The 26,068-nt window shown below is 38.2% G+C and overlaps 1 protein-coding gene across 1 annotated transcript in view; it reads left to right on the top strand.

Annotated features, from left to right (window-relative positions):
- Positions 1-26,068, top strand: part of CACNA2D1 (calcium channel, voltage-dependent, alpha 2/delta subunit 1) — a 584,478-nt gene that overhangs the window by 256,816 nt on the left and 301,594 nt on the right. The window lies entirely within an intron of this gene.

Consider the following 26,068-nt stretch of genomic DNA (forward strand, 5'->3'; position numbering starts at 1 on the left):
AGAATCCAAAGAAATAATTTATATAATTTCTTCATGTTTAGAGTAGACCATGGTAGCTTGCTAACCCACTCACCTGATTGTTGTTGCTGTTATGTGCTGTCCACTTGCTTGAAGTACAACAGCTTTGAACATTGCTCTATCCTGGGCCAAGCTCATTGTCTCTGACACACCTTCCCCCATTACCCTAGTTACTAGATCAATCTCTCTCATTCAGGGTCTTTCTTTTTGTGCTGACTTTCCACCCTTCCAAGCACGACGTCCCTCTACAAGGACTGTTCCCTCCTTGAAACATGCCCAAAGTATGTCACACGGAGCTTCAACATCTTTGCCACCAAGGAGAAAGGAGCAGTCTGCTTTCACCCTCTCTGGTGTGGACCTGTTTGTTCTCTTAGCAGTCCATGGTATATTTGATACTCTTCTCCAGCTCTCCTTCTACTGCTCTTAGTTAGAGAAATCCACCTGATACTTGACTCTATTACATCTTTTCAAGGCTCAAAACCTATCATAGAGCCTTACCAAGTAAGTTCTCAAGCTCATGGTTTATAAAATTTGTTGGGTTTTTTTTCCCTTGCTGAAGATCATTGCACTTCTGTATCTCCACTCTCCTTTCTGTTATATAAGAGCTGTATAAGACCACAGTAGTAGCTTGCACTGTCCCATTTTCAGCTTCTCCCTCCCTGTGTCAAGTTTTTACAGCTTGAGAAGCCGGAGCTCATTTAAAATGGGTAAGTTTCGCTCTCATAAAGTGGGAGATATTGTTAGACTTTTTGTTTGTTTGTTTTTTGTTTCACATTATCCTTTATTCACACTGTGTTTTATACAATCATTCCCATTCATTATGTTTTATCAAATTAATCATCATTGAACCATGCCCAACATTATTACCCTGTCTTTCCCAATCCCTGCCAAATCTTTTCCATTTCCTTTATCACCTCCCTCCACATACCAAATTTTGTGACCCTGTTATTTCTCCCTTGCCCATTCTCACCCCTCTGCTTGCCATCTCCTCTTTAGATTGTTAGACTATTTTTAATGTGTCTGTGGCCAAAATATTTGAAAGAGTGTCTTTTACATCATTAAAGTGACTTCAGAGAATGAGGAATAACAAAGCAGAGTAAAATTACTCACCTTGTGCATGCAAGAATTCTAAGATTTGTATGTGTTTTGTATAATGCAAGAGGAAAGCTTTCTAAAAACAATTTTTATGTCGCAAGTTAAACTGGAGATTGTTTCTGACTGAATTGGTCCCTTTTTTAGCAGAGGATGTTGAGTGTATCTAGCATAAATCAAAACAAAACAAATTCAAATCCATTGCCATGGAGCCGTTTCCAACTCATAGTCACTCCTTAAGACAGAACTGCTGCATGGTATTTCCATGACTGTAAATTTTTATGGAAATAAACTGCCCATCCTTCTCCCATTGAACAGCTGAAGAGTATGAATGATGGACAATTTGGTTAACAGCTAATTGCATTAACCACTGTGCTACCCAGCTCCTGCGCACTCACGGTCAAGTACAAAACTGTGCAATTTGAAATGTGATGAAGTGGAACAAAAAAAAAAAAAACCCAAAATACAAAACCCCACAAAATCCCCCACAAAAGCCATCTAAATAATGAAACAGCTTACTGTTAACTAAAAGGATGATGGTTCGAACACACCTCCTTAGGTGAAAGACCTGGTTATCTGCTTGAATAAAGATTAAACCCAAACTCAGTGATATCAAGTAGATTCTAGCTTGTGGTGACACTATGTAGTGTTGCTGAGACTGTAAGTCTTTATGGGAGGAGACTTCATCCTTCTCCCATGTGGGGAGTGGGAGGATTTGACATGTAACTCCCCCAGAGCTCCTTTGGAATAAAAATTACAGCCTACTAAACCAACCATGGGCACTTACACCCTGCCTCATAGGCTTGCTGGGAGGTGTGATTGATTCTACTACAAGATGCTTTCTAGGTCTAATATTATAGGATGTATTTTCTCTGAATCATGCACTTACTTTTTTCTTCTTTAGGATATTAATTGCTTTATACAGCTATTGATCCGTTCCAATTTTAATATCATGGATGATTGAAGGAGCGAGCTCCTTCCTCTTCTGTCCTCAGGAAGCCCACTCCTTCACTCCTGTAGCTCAATTGCTTTTTAATCGATTCCCCAGAAGAGCCAATATGCTACAGGACAAAAGACTTTCAGAGTCTACACAGCTGCCTGAGCAGTGCAATCAGTTCCTCCCTTCCTCAGAGAAGGATGGGTAATAGGAAAAGCCTTCATTCCAGAAAGGGGGTCCTGGGTCGCAATTGCTTACCTCATCTAAAATTCAGCTTCAATTTGGTTTCTTTCTTGAAGGCTTGTTGTGAGGACAAATGAGGAAATACGTGTGAAATGCCTTGCACAATGTGAGTCAGCTCCTGGTAAATGGAGGGTCTAGGGAGGAGAGGCTGGTCGCGCAGTTTGAGCTTTTAGGACCTCTGCAGATTGAGGACTCCAGTTTAAGAAAATTGCTTGTTTTGACATAAATGAGATTCTTACCACATGTGCTATGTGAAAGAAATTGAGGAATGGCTGACTGCATAATAAGCCAACTAAAATGGTTTAGGATGTAATTTGTAAAAAATGGTTTCACATTAGATATTTTTTAAAGGACAGTAATGCCAAACAGTTTGGGATTTATGGTTCAATTTGTAATAATTTTATTTGAATGATCAGTTGGTATTAACTGCCACCTTACAGTTGTCCTTTGCACAGTAGGACACAATACTTAGACTTAGTGACACTATAGAACAGAGTAGGACTGTCCCAGAGTTTGTATCCCAATGGATAAGGAATTGCACTGCCGATCTAAAGGCAGTTGGTTCAAATCCACCAACTGCTCCAAAGGACAAAGATGGGCAATGTCCTCCCCTGCCATTTACAGTCTCTTGATAACTTGCTGGAGGGTCAACTATGTTTTGGATCTGACTCGGGGATTGTGAATACTAGTAAATGTTTACAGAAACAGACTGCCACTTCTTTCTTCCATGGAGTAGCTGGGTTTAAACCAGCCTTTTGGTTAGCAGACAATGTCTTAGACACTGAGCGAACAGAGTTTTTTCAGATAATGTTATAATCTTTATAGTATTTTGTTTCTCTACTGTCTTTAAACCTCCTGGAAGCCCACATTTAGATGAAAAGACTAACTATGCGTTAATAATAGCATCAGTTGGTTATCAACACCCATTGGAGTACTTTCCTTAGTTTTACAAGAAAATAAGAATCAGAAACAATACCACTTTTTCAACTCAGTAAATTAAAAGAGGTATTGCACTGGGAATGTCTGCTTCAGAGACCTTTCCAAAGTACTGAAGAGCAACAATGTCAGTCTGGAGCCTAAGGTACAGCTAATACAGGCCATGGTCTTTGCAATCACTTGCTATATATCTGAGAGCTAGACAATGACTAGGGGTGGTAGAAAGAGAATTGATGCCTTTGAGCTGTGGTGCTGGAGAAGAATATTGAATATACCATGGACTGCTAGGAAAACGAACAGGTTCTTCCTGGAGAAAGTTAAACTGGGCTGCTCCTTGGAGGCACGGATTCTGAAGCTTCGTCTGACATACTTTGAACATGTTGCGACGTGGGACCAGTCCTTAGAGAGGGACCTCATGCTTTTGAGGGTGGAAGGACCGCGCAGGTGAGGAAGACGCTCTGTGAGGTGGATTGATTCAGTGACTGGGGTTATGGGGGTAGATGTGTCAGAGACAGTGAGATTGGCACAGGACAGAGCAGGGTTTATGGCTGTTGTACATAGTATGGCCGTGAGTCGCGGTTGGCTTGATGGCACATAACAACAACAAACAAAAACAACAAATTACTGAGACCATTATTGTTTAGATTGCCCTCTGGTAAAGAATGAGTAAGCATAACATGGCTGTATCCCAAATGGAGAAGAGATGCTTGCGTGTCCCAGAAGTTTTCTTTGTGCTCATGTCACACACACATGCAGAGAAGGAGAGAAACTGAGACACTCAGTTACCTTCTCAAAAATGTATTTTTAAAAAATCCTATTCAAAATTAGCCCGATGACATTGAGTTTTGTGTTGGACTTTTTGTTGTTGTTATTGTTCTTTTGGGTTTTTTTTAATTTTCTTTTTTTTTAGAGTTCTGCACATTCAATGATTTATTCATTGCAAATTGTTCTTTTGTTTTTTTAAACACACACACATAGTATATGTAGAAAACCCATTGCCATTGAGTTGGATGTGACTCAGAGTAATCCAATATGTCAAAATAGAATTGTCACATAAGATTCCCAAGGCTGTATCTGTACAGAGCTGGTTGACTCAACATTCTTTGGAACAGCTGTTGCTTGGACACTTGACTTGTCAATTAACAGCACTTTACTGGACATCATCACTTGAGTCCTCTAGTGTGTGCAGCTATCTTTAAGGGAGGAAAAGAACCATCTTTTTCCCTCTGAGGAGAAGTTGCTAGACTACACTGTTGGCCTTTGGATTAACAGACCAACACACAATGCACTAAAATTCTGGAAGATAAGAATATCAACTGTTCCACTGATTTATATCAATGGAATAGTATCTTTCAGTAGATATGTCATCTCAGTGGAGCCCTGGTGGCACAGAGGTTAAGGCACTCGAAACTCACCAGTGAGGTAGAGGGTTGAATGTACCAGACACTCTGAGGGAGAACAGTTTGCAACCTTGTAAACTACAGGGCAGCTCTGTCCTTTGGAGTTGCTGAGTGTTAGGATGAGTGGATGGCAGTGGGTTTAGTTTTGTCTTTTAAAATTAGTGCAAGACACAGAACTCCCCCCATAATTATATATGCCTTTATTTACATAAAATTTTGTGTATAATTTCTAGAGGGATTGTTGTTGATGTTGTTGAGTGCCATCAAAATGGAACTGACTCTTCACTGATCCTCCAGTGGGTTTTCATGCCCATACTTGTGCCTTTGAGCAGCTGGTGGAGTTGACATTGCAGTGTAGTTTCTTATCACTGGGTCACCAGCCTCTCTGAGTGTGAATGCAAGATAGTATTTAGATAGTGGTAGGGCCCCTGAATATTAGCTAGGAAGAGGTTTATGAATCGCAGGTTAAATACTTCTGTAGGTAAACATGCATTGAAAAAAATATCTAAACTATCAGATTATTATTTCCTGTAAGTCTTAGATGTAAACCACTTGGAACTCGAAACCTTTTTAATTACTACAGTAACAATTTCTGCCTTTATTTTTCTAACTGCATCCAGAGACATTATTCCATCACCATCAGAACTTAAAACCTGTCTATGTCTGACTGTCGTACATCCATGCCATATGCTCCCAAGCCAAAGGTCGTGTAATCCTGGTTTGTCCACTTGCTGTACAGAGGTAACTCATGGTTGCTGTGAAACCGAACATTGTGACACTGAAGAGTCAAATGTGAGAATGGTTACCAGTGGTGGACAGTGTTTGGCTAAGCTCCATGATTAAAACAGCTTGGAAGCAGGAGTGGCAACCACTTCCACAATAACTTGCCACTGAAAACCCTATAAACTTGGAGAAAGGACAAGTTATACAGTTGGTGTCCAGGACATTCGTTCATATGCTCACTATGAGTCACCTGCGACTCGACCGCACTTAACAACAACAATACAGCGTGTGTGTGTGTGTGTGTGTGTGTGTGTGAGATGTCAGACCCATAGCTGACCATATAGTGGATTTTCAAAGGTAGTTAATCATATGGGAAGATTTCACATTTCACCTTTGTTCTAAACCAGGTGACATGTTCACTCGGACCAAAATTAACTCATAAATGTGGAACCACTCGGGAATAAGTTAAGAAAAGCACTATTATTTATATGACTCTGAAAGCTAGCTTTATGACATAATAATTAAACAAATTGTTTCTTATTACATTTCACAATCCTATCTGGTGCAAAATTTGTGTTTCATTTGTTTGTGATCAATATTTGTATTCCAAGACATTGCAAGTTAGATTAAGATTTCACAGCCCAATCAGAGCAGAAATTTATCTGTCACTGCACATTGGAGCTTTGCTTAGGGGAAGACCCAGCTGCCTTGTGGAGAGAAATGTGGCTTAGGGGCAAGTAAATAGCCACTACATGATTGATGAACAGAAGCATTTCACAGTCTCTGTTAAGACAGGGAGCTATATCTCATCAGACCTATATGTACTCTCAAGTGGGGGACTGACTAAGAAATAGGCCCTGTCTTATTTCTTCTCTTTCCTAACATGACAAGGAAAAATGCTCTTTGAATTGTAACAAATCATTTGACACATGGTAAGAGTATATCAGAATAATTTTATGAACCCTTACAAGGAAATGAATGTTGTGAAGAGCCTGGAGTATGTTTGTTGTGGTGTTATTTTGGAAATTAGTGTGTTGATTCAGTCCAGCAATGGAAGGAAAAATTCCTATAACAAAGCTCAATTTTATCATTTACTGTGCTTATTTAAATTTGCTGACCTCAGCTTTTCATCTGATGAGTGGGGATAATGATTAAGTATGGGATGTGTGTGTGTGTGTGTGTGTGTGTGTGTGTGTGTGTGTGTGTGACTATCAAGTAAGTTATTGCTAGTACAGAGTATGTACTCAATAAACCCATTGTAATTTATTTGATTCATACTTATGAAGACATCATAGAAAGGAGAGTGGACACACCCTAAAGAGCTTCCAAGGCTATAAACGTTTCTGGAAGCCAACTGACACACACTTTCTGTAGAGTGTCTGGTGAGTTTGGAATGCTCACCTTTCTGTTAACAATTGAATATTAAATCATGGAGCCACCAGGTTCCTAAGAATTTAGTAGCTGCTAATAACTTATTTTTAATGTAACTCATGTGCTGCATTAGAAAAATGGGCTGTCATAGACTCCTCCAAAGTACCAAAGAGCAACAGTGCCACTTAAAGACTAAGGTACACCTGATCCAAGTAGTGATCATTTCAGTTGCTTCCGGTGCATCTGAGAGCTGGAAAGTGAATAAGGATGACAGTAGAATAAATGATGCCTTTGAATTGTGGTATTGAGGAACAGGGCTCAATATTCCATAAATGACTACAAGAAAGAAAAAGAAAAAGTGTCCCAAACAAACCAAACAAGTAAGTGTACCTTGAAGGGAGTACAACCTCATTGCTCCTAGGAGGCAAAGATGATCAAACTTTGGTCTCATATTCTTTGGTCATGTTGCCAGGAGGGCCCAGCTCTTGGAAAAAAGGTATCATTCTGTGAAAGGTGGAAGGTCAGAGAAAGTGAGGAAGACCCTCAAAAAGTTGGACTGTGGTTGTTGTTGATTGCCATTGAGTTGAACATGACTCATAATGACCCTATGAACAAAAGGCCTGAAGCCTTTCTATCAACATTGAAGTTCATGGACTGGTATAGTCGCTGTAACAATGGGCTTGAGCATGTGGGAGGTTTTGAGGATGGTGCAGGATAGGGCAAGATTCAGTCTGCTCTTCATCAAATCACTCTGAGTTGTGGACTCAAGGGCACACAATAACATGTAATGCACATTGTTTCACCCACTTTTCTAATTCTGCTGCATGTAGCATAATATTATGAGTCAAATTGTATATTCATTTCGTAAATAGGGTGTGGAGGTGGTAATCACTGACCATCTCCAAATTCACAAGGAAAAAGAATCACCATTTGCATGAGCGGTCCAAGGACGATTTCTATGAGGACGGACTGACTACTCCTACCACCATTCTCCAAAATATTTTACCAATTCTGAATCCAAGTATTCCTCTGTGTCATATTCTATAACTCTCTCTGCTCTGAGCTCAGTAATTTTTTCCAATGGTAATATAAACTCACAGATCATCCTCTGATTATGGCTTTTTTAAAAGGAAGCAGCAGATTAAAATGCAATTACAGGAACAACCTAGAATATAGTTCTGTATCAGAACAGCTCTGACTGTACCCAAAGGCAATCCTCTCTCAAGCCTTTGGCCACAAGGTCTGATATCTGCTGCTGTGGACTAGTTTGTAAAAGTGTTACAAAATCTTATTGTTGGGGTGGTGGTTGTTAGGGGCAGTTGAGTCAAGTATGACTCCACACGACACTATGAGCAAAGAGTATGAAATTTCCATAACTTATGTCTTCTTCCTAATCCTAATACCACATTCTTCTTTATAGAAATCATTCTTGAATGATTTGCTCACCCTACAGGATTATTAAATGCCTGAAAGGACCCCATTACACTAATAAGCCTAGATCACAAGGCACTTGGCTCTAACTTGTGAGGCAATCAATTGGGTGCTAACAAGAAGTCTTCTGGTCAACCATACCAGTGACCCTGTGGGCAAAAATCCTGACAATCTTGCTCTTTGAAACACATTGTTGCTGTGTTGGAATCACATAATAAGTGACCCTCCAGGGGTTTTTCAAAGGCTATAAGTCACCTTTCTCTGTCAGAGTTTCTGGTGTTTTCATTTAGGTTAGCAGCACATCTCCTCTATAGATTATGTTACCAGTCTCAAAAACCTAATGAAACCTTGTCTGCCCTTTTGGTCATTAAGATCATAGTTGTCTCAATGGAACACAACAATAGCAATACTTGTACTAAGCTCATCTTTTTGTACAGTGAACTGAGTTAGCAGTGATTCATCTAGCTATTGGGAATCCAATGCTAGGCAGTAACTAGGAACTCTTGAGAATCAATTGCCAAATAAATATAAAAAGTGTAGACATCTTCTGTAATATTCAGTCCTGAAGCAAAAGATTTATATGTTTTGTAAATAATTCAATAATCTTTCAGAAGTTACCTGTTCTAAGTAGCTCACAAAACATAGTCCAAGGCCACTGAGCTTGTCCCAAACTCTTTTAGAAATTAAAATCATATGCAAGTGAAATGGCTGCTTCCTATGTAAGGCAGACCAATAGGCTGTGAAGTAACAAGATGAAAAATTTCTTAACAAGGTTTCATAGTCCACAGATCATTAATAAGTTTCCACTGGTTGAGTTTTAGTTTAGCATGAATAGATTATTTACAGTGATCTAAAAAGGTAATAATGTGGAGAGGTCTCCAACAACAGACTTGCCCAATGCATCTCCTGATATCCTGACTGTTAGTCTCAAGGGTGTTGATTGTGGATTCAACTAAGATTAAATTGTTGACAATTTCAATACAGTATGTTTCCTGATATTCTGACTACTTTGGAAGCAGGAGTGGCATCCACTTCCTAAAAATCATGCCTCCAGATACTCTGAATTTCGATAAATGTCAGTAGTTGTAGAGGGGCTTCAGGCCTTTTGTTCATAGAGTGGCTGTGAGTCATGCTCCTCTCAAAGACAATCAAAAACAACAACAATGTGCTAAAATATTTCTATATGTTCAAAGCAAATTTCTGTGAGGATAGCTTCCTTCATAATATTCACACAAACAGCATATCAGCGCAGAGAGAATAAAGCAGTTCTGAACTGCTACTGAGGCACTAAAGAGACTTGAGAAAATATGGAACGATGCTGTTTGCTTCACCTTTGTAAATGACTTGTTTTCATACAGATATTTTTTTGCCATGTAAAATATCACAAGACTTATTAGTGCTATTTAATGAGTTAATAGGATCTAATCCTATGTCAGTGTGAATTTTTTTCTTACGCAAAATCAACATTGTATAGGAAGGAAATAGAATCATGATACCTTCCCTGGGCTACAGTAGATCCTATTGGATTTTTTTTTAATTTAAACTTTTTTTAAATCCTATTGTGATAATTAACACTGAATGTTACTTGAACAGAAATTCTTATACAAGCATAGGCAAAGGAGGGTGTTGGTGTTTGTGGTGTTTGTATGTTATACAAGATTATTCCTTATTTCCTCTAGAAGGAAGTTAATATGTAATACAGGAAACCCCCAGTTAGGAACATATCATTTACAGAGAATCCTACCAGTTCCTTAATGTTATGCATCTTTGCCCCTTACCCCTTACATTTTTCTTGTTTTAAATTGATTTTAATGAAAGTTTACAGAGAGTTTGGAAATCCATTCATTCATTGTTCCACTTTTCTCCCTGCCCACTCCCCCTCCCCCAATTTGCTTTTCTCTTTGAAAAGTAAAAGAAAAAAATTCTTTCATTGTTGTTCAATTCCTCCCCCAAAGCTACTCCATGATGCTACCTTCTGGACTCCTGTAATAATAATAATATCTAATCATTTATCCCTTTTAAACAGCTTTCTCCCTCATGTTTGAATGCAGTATACGTTATGTATCCTCACTTTCTCAGTCTCCGCCCAACCCCTGTGTCAGTCCTCTTTAAAAACTGTGACATTATTCTGTATTTGTCTTTTTTCTGACTGAGATATTTCACTCAGCATAATGTCCTCTAGGGTCACCTATTTTGTGAAATATTTTATGAGTTCCCTGTTTTTCAACGCAGAATAGTATTCCATTCATGGATATACCACAACTTCTCTATCCATTCATTTGTTGATGGGCACTTAGGTTGTTTCCATCTCTTTGCTATTAGGAACAAAGCTGAAATAAACGTAGGTGTGCATTTATCTGTTTTGGTGGCAGTTCTGGTTTCTTTAGGGTAAATTCTCAGTAGTGGAATTATTGGGTCAAATGGTATGATTTTTAATACAATATGTATTGTTATACACACTGGTATAACTCTTTGTGTTTGTGTCTTAGTTCTAATATTCTTGGGATATATTTCAAGCAGTGGAATAGCTGAATCATATGAAATGTCAATATTCAGCTTTTTGAGGAAATGCTAAACTGCCTTCCAGAAGTGGTTGTACCATTTTATAATTCCATCATGAATGTATAATCCTATCTCACCACATTCTCTCCAACATTTATTACTTGCTGTTCTGTTAAACTTTGCCACTGCTATTGGGATGAGATGACATCTCATTGTGGTTTTGATTTTCATCTCTCTTATTGTCAGTTATTTTGAGCATATCTTCATGTGTCTGTTGGCCACCTGACAGCCCAAATGTCCAAACACAACTGAATGATTTGAGAAATCGTGGTACATTCATATGATGGAATTCTATGCAACACACAGGAGCAATGATTTTGAAAATTACTACCTAGCTTGGGAGATACTGGAGAGCTTTATGCTGAGTGAACTACCTCAGTCTCATAAGGACAAAGACTGTGTAAGACCATTAGTGTAGAAATAGAAAGATAATTAGTAAAATGTGTATGAAGACCCAAGGTGAAGAGAGTAGGAGCAGAGGGGTGAGTATGGGCAGGGGAGAAATCACAGGGTCACACAATCTGATGGGTGGAGGGAGAGGTAGGTAAAGGAAATGGGAAAGATCCAGTGGGGAATGGCAATGAGTATATGAAATACAATGTGAATTAATGAAGAATAGTGTGAAACACAATGCACACAAACTTGGAAAGGAAATATAGAATAATAATTTATTTAAAAACAAAACAACAAAAAACCAATATATATTGTTGTTGCTGTTATTGTGTACTGTTGAGTGAGAACCAACTAATTGAAGACTATACAGCAGGATTCACATGCAGTAAATGACATTAGAGGAGATTGACCATATTTATCTCACAAAACAACTGGTGGATTTGAACTGCATGTGTTTGAAATGGTAGTGCAACTCTTAACCTACTAAGCCACCAAAGTTCTTTAAATATTAATAGATATAACTTAGTCTTTTGCAGTTTTGGGTTTGTTTGGGGGTGTGTTTTTTTTTTCTTTTAAAAGGATCAAGATATCAAAATACTTGAAAATTTCTTAGTTAACAGAATCATTGTCCATGGCAGAAAAATGTGCACTGACTTCAACACAGTACAAGAAACATCCATAATATACAGACAGTGAATTTTTTTCTAGTAGGTTAATATTGAGATTTTAATACAAATGTTACATCTCGTGGATTTTCCCCCTAAATAATTACTGTCATTTTATTGATTTAAATCAAGCCTGTATAATGAAGTTCTCAACGTATTGTACTTTCATACTCTAGTGTATTGATCACACAACAAAAACCTGGAATTTTTCCCAAGTGGTAATAGGTAATGACTACATTAATGCCCTCTGCTGTGAAGGGAAACAGCTCTTCACTTCTAATTTTATACACATTTTTTGTTAATGATTGTTACTTCTGCTGTTTAAAAGCTATGCTTTCTGATTAAATGAAAAACATAATTAATAAAACTAGGATAATTTTACAATCATAAAAAATATGAATTAATAATTTAAAGAGGATTCTACCCATAAAAATTCCTTGGCATTTCTATAGAACTTTTATTATGACTAATAAAACATTTTGTATGCACATTCTACCCTTTAGCAGATGACTGACTATATTTGTATGCTGTTTAAATGTCAATAGTTATTTATAGTGTCCTCTGGTTAAATGGTTTTGCTAGAAGCCAATTCCTCCGGACAACTTCTAAACTTGTTGTAGTGTTGTTATTATGTGCCTTCAAGTCACCTGTGACTCATAGTGACCGTATATACACCAATTTTGAAACCTGCCTTGTCCTGAGCCAGTATCACTGATGGCAACACACTTACCCCCATTGCCCCAGTTACTGTATCAATCTATCTTATCCAAGATCTTTGATGAGTAAACTAACTTTTTTGATGGGTAAATATTCTCTTGATAGTGTAATTTCTTGCGTGTTTCATAGAAAGAATAGATTTTGATTTTTGGGAGAGATCCCCATGAATATGTAGTAAACAAAATTGATTTTGATAAACTGCTTCATATTCTATTATTATTACTCTGACTAGAAAAATTTGAATAATGAAAAGTAGAAGTTATAAAAGAGTATTTATGGGGGAGAAAAAAAGAAGAGTAAATGCTCCAGGAATGGAAGGAGAGGAGAGATGCTACACTTCCTTTTCAAGCTGGCTAAAAGAAATTCACACAGCAGTTCTTTGTAAAGACATGTCTTTGTTCAAGATAATAGTTTGTTGGTGTTTGTTTTACTTACTCAGAATAGTCTCTCTTTTGTTGTTTAAGAAATGCACATCACCTCAACTTATTCCTAGACTGGTAAAATGCTATTTATAGAGTTGCTATTTGTCATATTTGACTTGATAACATCTAGAAAAAAAAAAACACAAAACCACACAACAAAACTTAAGAGCAATACACATTTAAGCATAAACTTTTTTCACATACTTGTATATTTCCAAGTTGCTGTATATGATATAAGTGTGTTTAGACTATATAACCTTGTGGATACTTGTTGTTGCTCTTATGTGCCTTGAATTGCCTATGACCCATACAACCCTACGTACAGTAGCTCTGAAGCCTGCCCTGTCCTGAGACAATCTCACTGATTCCGAAACACTAACCCCTTTGCCCTAGTCACTGTATCAGTTCTTCTCATCCAGTATCTTCCTCTCCTGCACTCTTCCTCTCCCTCCACTCTTCCAAGCATGAGGTCCTTCTTCAAGGACCGATCTCTCCTGGCCACATGCCCAAAGTATGTTGAGACACAACTTCAAAATCCTAGCCTCCAAAGAGAAACTTGGTTTCAATCTCCAAGGCAGACCAATTTGTTTTCTTGGCAGTCCATGGTATGTTCAAGACTCTTCTCCAGCACCACAACTCGACATCTATTCTTCTTCTGTCATAGTTAGTCATTGTCCAACTCTCTGAAGAATAACAAGTAATTGAAAAGACCATGACATTTTTAGGTACATCTTAGTCTTTAGACTGACATCGTTGCTTTTCAATACTCTAGAGAGGTCTCTGACAACAAATTTTCCCAATATAATTTGTCCTTTGATTTTCTGACTGCTGGTTTTAAGAGTGTTGATTGTGGAGCCCGGCAAGCTATAATTGTTAACAACCTCAATCTCATCTCCATCTATTATGGTGCTGCCAATTAGAGCAGTGGTTAGAATCTTTGTCTTCTTGATGTTAAGCTTCAGTCCATATAGAAGACTGTTCCTTGACCTTCTGCAGCAAGTGCCTCAAGTTTTCTTCAGTTTCAACAAGCACAGTTGTGTCATCTGCATATTATAGGTTGTTGTTGAGTCTACCTCCAATCCTGATGCCACCTTCTTCCTCATTAAACTCTACTTCCTGAATGATCTGTTCTGCATATAGTTTGAACAGGTATGGGGACAGGGTACATCCCTGATGCACTTCTTTCCTGACTTTGACCTATACAGTGTTTCCCTTCTCTGTTTTGAAGACTGTTTCCTGGTCCAAGTACGTTTTGCATAAATACAGTCAAGTTTTCTGGTATTCACGTTTTCCTCAAAGTTAGCCACAATTTGTTGTGATCCAAACAGTCAAATGCCTTTGCATAATCAATGAAATGCAGATACATTTTTCTGGTACTCTTTGTTTTCTGCAATAATGTTCCTAGTCTAAACCAGCTTGTATCTGGTACTTCTCTGTCAATGTACTATGCCAGTAATTGTTGGATCATCTTCAGCAGAATATTGCTATTGTGTGATATTAGTGATGTTGTTTATTGTTATGTGCTGCCAAGTTGTCTGTGACTCATAGCAACCTTATGTACGACAGCACTAAACCCTGCTCTAACCTGTGCCAATCTTATTATCTCTAACACACCTCCCCCCATTACCCCAGTCATTGAATCAGTCCATCTCATTGAGGGTCTTCCTTTCTTGGGCTGTCCCTCCACCCTTCTAAATATGACATCCCTCTCCAAGGGCTGGTCCCTCATTTCAATATGACCAAAGCATGTCACGTGAAGCTTTAAAACCCTTGCCTCCAAGGAACAGCCTGGCTTCACCCTCTCCAAGACGAACCTGTTTGTTCTCCTATCAGTCCATGGTATATTCAACATTCTCCAGCACCACAGCTCAAAGACATCAATTCTCCTTTTGTCATCCCTCGTCACTGTCCAGCTTTCTGATGCATAGAAAAGTAATTGCAGAGACTATGTATGGCCTGAATCAGGTGCACCTTAGTCTTCAGGCTGAAATAATTGTTTTTCAGTGGCAGTATGTATGTTGTACCATCCTCATCGTCACCATCAAGTTCATATTTAGGAAGCTAGAATTCAGTGTGCTGACCTTAGGGAAGGCGTTCTTTCTCTGTTGGCCCTGAAGGAATGCTTTCCTCTCTTTGCATTTCTGTTTCTGAGCAGTCTATCTTGGTATGTCTCCTCCCCACTGTCTGCCTCTTCTGCTTGCTTGTTTAGCCTCTTTTATATCTCAGAAGAGACTGACTCAAGATAGAGTCCATAGTAGCCTCCTTATTAATGTGAGAAAGGCAGTCCATTCTCAAATAGAACTATAACCTGGGACATGGATTGTTGTTCTTGTGTACTGTAGAGTCATAGCTGACCCTCCAGTGGATTCTCCAAGGCAGTTAATTGCACGGGAGGAGATAGCCCATCCTTTCCCCACAGTGCAGCTGGTGGCCTCGAACTGTGTGCTTTTAGTATTGCAGCACAACTTCTTGCTTATAATATATATTTTTGCAAGTCACAATCCATCCCTTAACGCTACATATTTTACCCTCTGTTTTATTTGCTAAATCTGGAATCTCTATTTGGGATAGTTATCTATCCCTTAATATATAATTTTTATCAGGGTGCTGGGGGACCGTGGCCCGCTACACCTGACTGCGTACCTCATTAGCACTTGCTCCTGGTCCAAATCAACTAGATTGAAAAGGGAGATAATTAACTCCTAAAAAAAATATTAAAGTACCATTACTTAAAAATATTTTTTTCAAACACAAAATAAAAATATACAAATAAAAAGGTTTCAAACATGTGGAACATTGTTGCCAATGTCCAGTGGATCTTGGCCCGAAGCAGAGAGTGCTAAGGAATGCCTGTTTCTTTCACTGACTATGTATGCAAAGGCATTTGTGATGATCACAACAAGTTGTGGCTATTACTGAGAATAATGGGAATCTCAGAATATCTAATTGTGCTCATGTGAAACCTATAGTTGGACAAGGAAATAGTAATTAGGACAAAGGAAGGAAACATTGCATGATTTAAAATCAGGAAAGGAATGTGTCAAGGATACATCTTGCCTCCACCTACATGTAGAACAAATCATTCAGGAGTCTAGACTTTATGAGGAGGAATGTGGCATCAGGATTGGTGGAAAGCTTATCAACAACCTGCGCTATGCAAAAACCTTGCTTGCTGAAACTGAGGAAGACTTGAAGCATTTAGTGCAGAAGGTTAAAGACTATAATCTTCACTATGGATTGAAGCTCTAAATTAAGAAAACAAAGAGTCTTATCATTGGGCCAGTCGGCAACACCATGATAGGTGGAGAAGAGATTGAGATTATGAATAGTTTCAGCTTGCTCGGGTCTAAAATCAACACTCCTGGCACCATCAGTCAGGAAACAAAAAGACCAATTACATTAGGAAAATCTGCTGTCAGGGGCCTCTCCATAGTGCTGAAGAGCAGCAGTGTCATCCTGGAGAGTAAGGCGTCCCAGAGAGCTGGACAATGACTAAAGATAACAGAAGAATTAATGCCTTTGAGTTGTGGTTCTTTGAGTTTTGAATAAGAGTATTGAGCATAGGCACCATGGACCACCAAGCAAGCAAATATCCGTCCAGGAGAGGGTGAAGCCAAGCTGCTCCTTGTAGGCAATGATTTTGAAGCTACATCTCACATACTTTGGGAAGGACATCATGCTTGGAAGAGTAGAGAGACAATGCAAGAAAGGAAGACTCCAGATGAGATGGCTTGACATAGTAACTGTGGTAACAAATATATAGGGTTGCTATGAGTGACAGGCAACTTGATGACAATAACAAAAACAACTGAAATTATGTAAGGGGAAAAAAGAACCCCAACCTATGCTTTAGACTGGATTTTATTTCTTTAATTACAACACTAAGTGTGCTGCTTGGTGAACTTCTTCATATTATGTGATTCGTTCATAGAACTGTGAGTTTTTAGTAGCTAATATTACTGTTAAAAACCACTCACCAGTTGCCCATTAATTGTTTCAGGCTTATGATGACTTTGTGAGTGTCAGAGTAGATATTATCCCTTAGTAGTTTCAGTGACTAATTTTTTTGAGAGTAAGCTGCCAGGCTGCGATGACTTTGGAAGGACTCGGGTTTTCTATTCCTAAGTTAGCAGCTAAGTACTTTAAACATTTGCCCCTCTGATGACTCCAAGTTTGTAGCTATAATTGCTAATCTTTCTCTTGCTGGGCCACTGGTGCCTTTGAACAACCAGAGAGGGGCAGCCTTTGGGTTAAAATCACAACACCTTGCCAACTACACCAGTAACAGTCAGTGCTTTGTTGTTGCTAGGTGCCAGTGAGCTGACTCTCACTCGTAGCAATTCAGTGTACAACAGAAAAACACATCTTTTTGGTCCTCTATATTCTTAGAATCTTTGCTATTTTTAAACTCATTGCTTAGTCCCCATGCCAGTCCATCTCACTGACAGTCTTGCTCCCGTCTGCTGGCCTCCTTGTTTGCAAGCATGAAATCTTTCTCCAAGGACTGACCACATGCCCAAAGTGTGCGAGCTGATGGTTTATCATCCTTGCTTCTAAGAAACACACTGACTTACTTCTTCCAAGGCAGATATGTTTGTGGTTTTGCAATAGTAAATAGTTTAGCTCTCATAGTCCTATAAAATAGACATTGCTCTTTGTTGCTATTGAGTTGACTCAGACTTATCATGGTATCATGTACAGTAAAGCACAGTATTGCTTGATTCTAGGACCTCTTAATTTCTTGTGTCCATATGCAGCCACTGTGTGTTTTGAACGTCTTCTGATTTAATGTAAGGCCTCGTCGTCTACCACTTTATAGTTACATACTGTTGAGTGATTTTAGTTGATAGCATTTACCTGTGTAACAGGTTAGAAGTATCCATGGAGGTTTCTCAAATGTAATCTGTATGGTAGCGGGTCGTTAGATTTTTTTTTTCCTCCCACAAAGCTCCTGGGCAGATTTAAACTATCAGACTTCTGTTTGGTAGTCCAGTATGTAACTGCTTGCTTCACCAAGGCTCCAAGATTGAGATCCATGAGAGTTTCATTTGATCAACAGACCTTTTACCTTGGTTTAGTAGCTCTTTTGAGACCTGCTGTATATGGATTGCTCTGCTAATATTTGAAATACTGTTTTTGCATCCAGAATCAAAACAACATGTAAGACACGACAGTATGACACAGTGCGATATAGTGGGAAATAGAAATTACCACACTCCTAATCAACAGAAAAGCGTTTCTTTTATTGTTACAAAGTTAAGGGAACCATGAGAATGTTCTTATGTCCATCAAATAAATACATAAATAGGTGGGTAGAAAGCAATTGAAGGGTGACTCTTCAGCACACATACGGGGCAGCTGGTATTACAAATCTATGAATACACTTTCTTTGAGATGAAGGGAGAGAAGGAAGTTGTAAAAAATATTGAAAAACTACAAAGCAAGTGATAATGTGTGACCAGGTGACTGTGATAATGTCCCAATTGACATAGTGATACAGAAAAGATAGGAGATTGTAATTTACAGAAATTCGTATAGGGAAACTCGTATAAAACACACTGGCAGGTCCCTGGGTGAATCAGTTATTCTGTTTTCAGTTAGTAATATTACATGTCGAACAATTTATCTACCTAAACAAAGTAACCTGTTATTGTTGAACTGATAATGACTCATGGAGACTCTCTGTTTCAGAGTAGAACTGATTTGTGGGATTTTCCTGGCTGTATAAAACATTAAAGGGTAACAAAGAAATGCAAGAATAAATCTCTACCATAAGAAACCCACAGAGGAAAGACAAAGAACACGCACAAAGACAGTGTGAAAGGAAAGGTATTCAAGGAAGGAAGAGTGAATATAACAGTGAATGTTGGAACCAATTAATGTGCTAGGATATCAGAGTGATAAAAGAGATATATTGATTTGCTATTTTCTCAAATCCAAAATGTCTTTTACTGTAGGACACAGGATAATATTATGCCAGAAACAAGCAAACACCAAAACAAAATCAGGATGAATTTTTGATTCAGCAGTTGTAGTAAGACTACATCTATCTAGATCTTACAAATTTATCATGGATAGAATTGTGTATCACAAAGACCACTAACACAGTCATTGAGGGACACTTAAAATAATGACAGAGTCATAGATTGTATTTACTACAAATTCAAAATAATTACAAAAAAAGTAGTTTCAAATGAATCTTAAAGAACAAAACAATGAAACCATTATTATCTTCTCAAAATATTTAACCAGTAATGATCTATATAGTATATCTCATTGGCTTTGGTTCTTGAATATCATAATTTATTTATATCAACATGTGTGAAAAATGGGTGTAATATCATAGAAATTTTGACTAACATCTGCTTGTATATGAAATTACTTGTTTTACTGTTAACAGTTTTTTATGTGTTTTTTTAAAATTTAACATGATTATTTAAAATTCACACATGCCTAGGGGTTGTTTCTAGGTGGTGGTACAAATATTAGTCTGAAAGTACCAAGAATATTCTATGTTTGCTGGCTTTTAAAAACAAAAAAAGCAGTATTTATTCAAAGCAGCAAAAGATACATGGGAGCAATTTGGCAACAATAAAACATTTTACAACCACCATTATTTCAGGGGAAAAATATCTTTTTGTTTCTTTGTCTATATGAAGGAATTAGCGCTGAAACTTGCCTGGCATATATACAGAAATAAGCTCATCAGCATTGGAATCTATCTTCTTTTAACTGTTGGGAACAAGGGAGGAAATCCGATCTGTTTGGTCCCTATTTCATATTCATAAGGCTTCTCCTTGAGGCTCTTTGACTGACACCCTTGGTATATGTTGTCTGCTTGCTTTAGATCAAGCTGCGGGTTTTGGTTCACCCATCACTCACTTTCATTTTGTGTCCAAGGTCTATTGTGGCTCTCTTTTCACTCTCTAAATTGTGCTGTGATGAATTGCTCACTTGGGAATTTTTAGGACATCTTAATCCCAGTCTGACAGAAAACCCTTCAATAAATAATCTACAGACCCCTATGCCAAATGCAAGTGGATCAGTGGACATAGATTTATGACAGCTTTCATAGAATGAAAAGTAGCAGCAGGGAGTGTTTGCTAGTGCACTGAGAATCCATGAAAGGTCTCTATTTCCCAGTTTAATTTTCTCCAAATATATTTGGTTGAAATGTGCTCAGCAAGATTTATTTTTAAAGGTTTATGTTATGTGTGTGCATGTGTGTGTAGTTCCTTCACTGAGAAAAACATATGGGAGATTACTCTTGAAAAGCAATTAGTGGAAGTAATTTTTGTTTATTGATAGAGATTTTCCTGCATAAATAGAAAAATGACAAAATTAGATAATGTTAGTGAATGAGGAGAATTCTAATAAAATTCTTGAACGATATTATCAAGATCATTTTCATTATGTTTTTAAGAGGCAAATTTGAGGGATCATGTGATTAATAGGTTAAGATTCTGAGAAGGAATAGATAATTCATCTTTAATGATTTAATTTTCAGTCATATTTTCAAAATGAGAAATAAATGAGAAGCTACCACAGGATGGGTTAATCTTCTTATAATTTTATATCTAAATCCAGGTTACTTGGATATAGTGTGTTCTGTACAGAAAGAATGAGCTATGATAATTTTAAGATTTGGCTGGCAATACTTATTTTGTAAATTATGCTTTATAATAAATTATAAGTATTAAAATCACTAATGTTATGGGGTGGGAATTCTTATCAATAAGCAAAAAGTACTGTTCTTCATACAGGGGTCTCTGGTAATGTAATCCATAGTGAGTGGCATGCTAACTGAAAGGCAGCCTTTGTGGCAGTTCAAATCCACCAGTTTCTCTGAGAGAGAAAATTGGGCAGTTTTCTCTCAGGAAATTTACAGGCTCTGAAAACTCACTGGAGGAAAGTTAGCCATGAGTTCTGAGGTGATAAAAATGAGCTTGAGTTTCATTTGATCCTCTATAAGTATTATATGACCTCAACTCAACCTGTTGTAGAGTTGGAAACAACTAAGAGTGGACCCTCTAGTGAGTTTTTGGAGGGTGTAAATCATACAAGAGGAAATTTCCAATCTTTCTGAAGCAGCAGTTGTGTTGATTGTGGACTGTATGTAGCCCCTTCCTTGCCTTTGATTGGCAGTGCAACTACTTACCCACTGATGCATCCATCTATCTATCTATCTATCTATCTATCTATCTATCTATCTATCTATCTATCATCTATCTATCTAGCTAGCTATCTAGCTATCTAGCTATCATCTCTCTGTATCAGGAGATCAGGAAGTGTATTACATTGGAAAGTCTACTGTCAGGGGCCTCTCCAAAATACTGATGAGCAATGATAACAGTTTGAAGATTGTGAGGCACCTGATTCAGGCCATAGTCTTTTTTAGTCACTTGATACACATCTGAGAACTGGACAATAAATAAAGATGACAAAGAAGAATTCAGATCTCTGAAGTGTAGTATTGTAGAAAGGTAATGAATTTCCCATGACTTGCCAAAAGAACAAACACATATGTCTTGGTACAGCCAGAATGTTTCTTGGAGGCATGGATGGCAAAGCTTTGTTTCTCATACTTCAGGCATGTCGATAGGAGAGGCTAGTCCTTGGAAAGGGATATCCTGATTGGAAAGGTGGAGGGTTAGTGAAAAAGAAGAAAACCCCATAGAAATAGATTGGCACAGTGACTGAAGCTATAGGCTCAGTTGTGTCCGAGATGATGAAGATGGTACAGGATAGGACAGGGTTCAGATCTGTTCATCGAGTTCCTGTGAGTCATACTTGGCTCAATAGCCTCTGACAACAACAGTGTACATGTGTATTTCATTTTTTTTCAAATTAAACATTTAAAAAGTTAAAAAATAACATTAAGTGATTTTCTATTAACTTTACCATTAGCACACTTGATCTATGAATTTTGTCACTCCATTATAGAATTAAATTCTTTCTACCAAGTGGCAGCTACTGCTTCTCACCCTTAAGGTATATTGCAGGAGTTGACAGCAAGTTAGAATGTGATATGCTGCTATTTGTTTTTAAAGATTAGATAGCTTTATACATTAAGAAAGAGGGTATCTCTGTCTTACCAAATAGAAAAGGGTTTGTCCTTATGTAGATTTTCTGTGCCTGGCAAATTTGTGTATATGTGTAAAAACACAAGGAAATAACATCCCTGGAATTGGGGGCGGGGGGGAATCTATACTTCCCTAAATCTATAGAAGGAAATTGAACTAGGCATTTTGTTGTTCTTGTTAGCTAAACAAAATGAGATGTTTCAGAACAAGCCCTTAAGAGATTATTAAATTCCTACTAAGTACCACCTTCTATCTTTGTCACCTTTGGAGCTAACAGCAGGTGATTCTGCAGCCTCATTAAGCCTGTAACAAGGGGTCAAGGATTAGAATTGCTTCTGGCTTGGATACCTAGAAAAACCAGAGTCTCCAAATTAGCACATTTGTGTTCAAATTAGATAGTAGTGTGGATAGATAGATAGATAGATAGATATATCTGTTGCCTTAAATATCTCCTAATTAACCATGAATAGTACTGTGTAGGATAAGTGCAAAGTGAAACACACAAAGCACACATGCAGAAATTTTAAAGGTTTCTCAGTCCCTGCCTCACTTAGTCCTAACCATGATTCTTAAGTCATCCTCCTATCACCACAGAAGACTTCAGGTGGTATTTTCATTTTGGTTTGTGATTTAATGAATGTATCAGTCCCTTGGTAGTGCAGTATACTAAGCATTGCACTGCTGACTGAAAGGTCAGCCGGACTCCACCAGCTAATCTATTGGAAAAGATAAGGCAGAATGGTCTCATAAAAGATTTACAGCCTCAATAACCATACCCCCATATACATAGCATTTTTAAATTTTTTTATTTTTATTGTATTATTTTTACGTGTACCATCAAATCAGATCTGACTGGCACAGGAGGAGATTGCTCCCTCCTTCTCCAGCAGAGCATCTGGTGGATTTGAACCGCGTACCTCTGGGATTGCAGCACAGCGTCTTGCCACTAGGCCACCAGAGCTCCCTTATACATAACATTTTTATATTATTCCTGTTGTTGTTACATGCCGTCGAGTCACTGCAACTCATAGCGACCCTATGTACAAGCCCCAAACCCTGCTCTATCCTGTGCCAACCTCACCATCTCCAACACACTTCCACCACTCGTCACAGAATCGATCCATCTCTTCGAAGGTCTTCCTCTCCTGTGCCGTCCCTCCATGCTCCCAAACATGATGTCCATCAGAAGAAGGTTCAGAATCCTTGACTCCAAGGAGCAGCCCAGTTTAACCCTCTCCAGGACAAACCTGTTTGTTCTCCTAGCAGTCTGTGGTATATTCAACATTCTTCTCCAACACCACAGCTCAAAGGCATCAATTCTCTTTCTATCATTACTATTCACTGTCCACCTCTCCGATGCATAGCACACAATTGCAAATTGCACAAATAGAGCACAAATCAGGTGCACCTTAGTCTCCAGCCTGATGTCAGTGCTCTTCAGTACTCTGGGGAGGTCCCTGACAGCTGACTTTCCTGATGCAATTCTTCTGTTGATTTCCTAGATACTAGTATTTAACTATGGAGCCAAGCAAACTAAAACGATTAACTATCTCCGTCTTTTCTTAATGATGAAGATACTCATCCATACTGATGCTGCCAGTTGTTCCATTGGTGAGAATCTTTGTTTTCTTTATGTTGAGCTTCAATCCGTTTTGAAGGCTGCAGTCTTTGACCCTCTGCAGCAAGCAGTCCTAGAAGTTATTATCAACATTGGAACAGTAATTTTAAACATAATTTATAGTTAGTATTTTACCCTTTTAAGTATGATAGTGTATCACCAAATGCTCTGATCTTCCTACTATTCTGACACCAAATGGAGAGAGAGGTATTAAACCCTAGTCTTTGTGTGAGTAAACAGTATAGAGCCTGTTCAGAAGTTCTTGCAGGGGAGTGCAGCAACTTGTATACCTTTGCCCCAAGGACTGCCTTCCCTCTCTCAGGGATGGTCCTCTTCTTCAACTGAGTTTGCAGCTTCTGTAGAGACACACATGAACCGGTGAGGGATAGCCTAGCCGAATCAACCCTGGCAATCAGTGGGCTGACAGATGTCGCAGCCACATCACCCTCACATCCAGTAAACAGTATGGAAATATACTCATTTTTATATTCTTTTTGCAATTAAATTTGCATTTTATTATTTATAGTTAATACTTTTCTTAAACACTATTGTTTTCTTTCCTAATTATCTCAGTTTCCAGAACGTCTTAATAATTTAACCAACTGAAAAGTTATAGGTAAAATAAAAATATCCACAGTTAAGTCTTGTTTAGAATGATCAGAAATTTTGAAAAATAAATACAGTGTTTCATGGTTTTGATATCCTTCCTTATTTGTGCTCAGTTTCTCAATAATGAGAGAGACTAAATACGTGGCACGTAGATCCTCCCCCTAAGTAAAATAATAGTTTTAAAAATAGAATATATATACTTTACCATCTCCAAATGAACACATAAGTGTAGTTAGTTGGTATCACATTCGACTGGAAAATATACTTCCAAAAATGATAAATAGATTCTGATTTAGACCCAGATAATTCATTTTTATATCTTATTTCCTTAAAGACATATGTTGGAAATGCCATATTATTATTTCTAATGTTGTCAATTTGTTATAAACTTTAAAAAAAATCAGAAAAACAGTGCATTATAGAATAGAAATAACTGGAAAACCTCTGTTCAGTATGATTCAGTGTGTCTCATGGGAAGTATAACCTATCTATATTTTGTAGTTATGTTAGGCTAGACTCTCTGGAGAAACAATACACTCATGCATACACACACATGCGTACATATATGCTTACACACATATATGCATGTATGCATATCTTCACACATATAGAAACCTACATAGAGTGATTTACTTCAAATAAATGGATCATGTGTAGAGAACAGGAAGTCCCAGATCTATGGGTCAGATCTCAATAAAGAGGTATATGTGGAGGCTAGCAAGTCCAGGTTCCACATGCAGGGCAGCAGACTACTGACTTCATAGGCTTGCAAGTCCAGGTTGCCCAGTAAGACCAGTAACAGTTGTTGATTCAAATTAAGTGGTGACAAGCTAAATGCAGAATCCAACTAGCTAGTTAGCTTTGCCAGCAGAGTATATTTTCATTTGTATTTATCCATATATAAAATGTGTGTGTGTGTGTGTGTGTGTGTGTGTGTGTAAAATTGTGCTGTGTACCGTCAGGTTGGGAGTGACTCATAGCTGACTCGTAGCAGGTTTTCAAAGGCAGCAAATCACATGGGAGGAGATTGCTCATCTGTTTCCAAAGGAGCAGCTAATGGATGTGAACTGACAGCTTTTGGATTGGTTGTGCAACTTCTCACCAACCACAAAGCCACGTTGTTGTTAACTACTCTCAAATCAGAACTGACCGATAGCTGAGCCTCCAGATTTCCAGTGGGTTTTCACAGGCAGTCAATCACATAAGAAGAGACTTCCCATCTTTCTCCTGTGAAACAGATGATGGATGCGAACCTTTTGCCTTTGGGTTCCTTACCTCTCGGTCACCAGAACTCCCTATAGATACAGATCTATGACTATATAAACCCTGCCCTATCCGTTGCCAATCTCACCATCTCCAACACACCTACCCCATTACCCCAATCACTGAATCAGTCCATCTCATCGAGGGTCTTCCTCTCCTGTGCTGTCCCTCCATCCTCCAAAGCATGATGTCTCTCTCCAAGGACTGGTCCTTCCTTGAAACATATCCAAAGTATGCCAGATGAAGCTTCAGAATCCTTGACTCCAAGGAGCAGCTTAGCTTTACCCTCTCCAGGACAAACCTGTTCATTTTCTTAGCAGTCTATGGTATATTCAACACTCTTCTCCAACACCACAGCTCAAAGGCATCAATTCTCCTTCTATCATCCCTAGTCATTGGCCAGCTCTCTGATGCATAGTAAGTGATTGCAAAGACCATGACATGTATCAGGTGCACCTTAGTCTCCAGACTGACATCGTTGCACTTCAGCACTTTAGAGAGGTCTCTAACCACAGACTTTTGCATCACAAGATGTCTTTTAATTTCCTGGCTGCTGGTGCCAAGAGTGTTCACTATAGAGCCAAG

The sequence above is a fragment of the Elephantulus edwardii genome, unplaced genomic scaffold (genome assembly GCF_000299155.1).
Source record: "Elephantulus edwardii isolate Elephantulus edwardi_28Jun2011 unplaced genomic scaffold, EleEdw1.0 scaffold00183, whole genome shotgun sequence".
Taxonomy (NCBI): domain Eukaryota; kingdom Metazoa; phylum Chordata; class Mammalia; order Macroscelidea; family Macroscelididae; genus Elephantulus; species Elephantulus edwardii.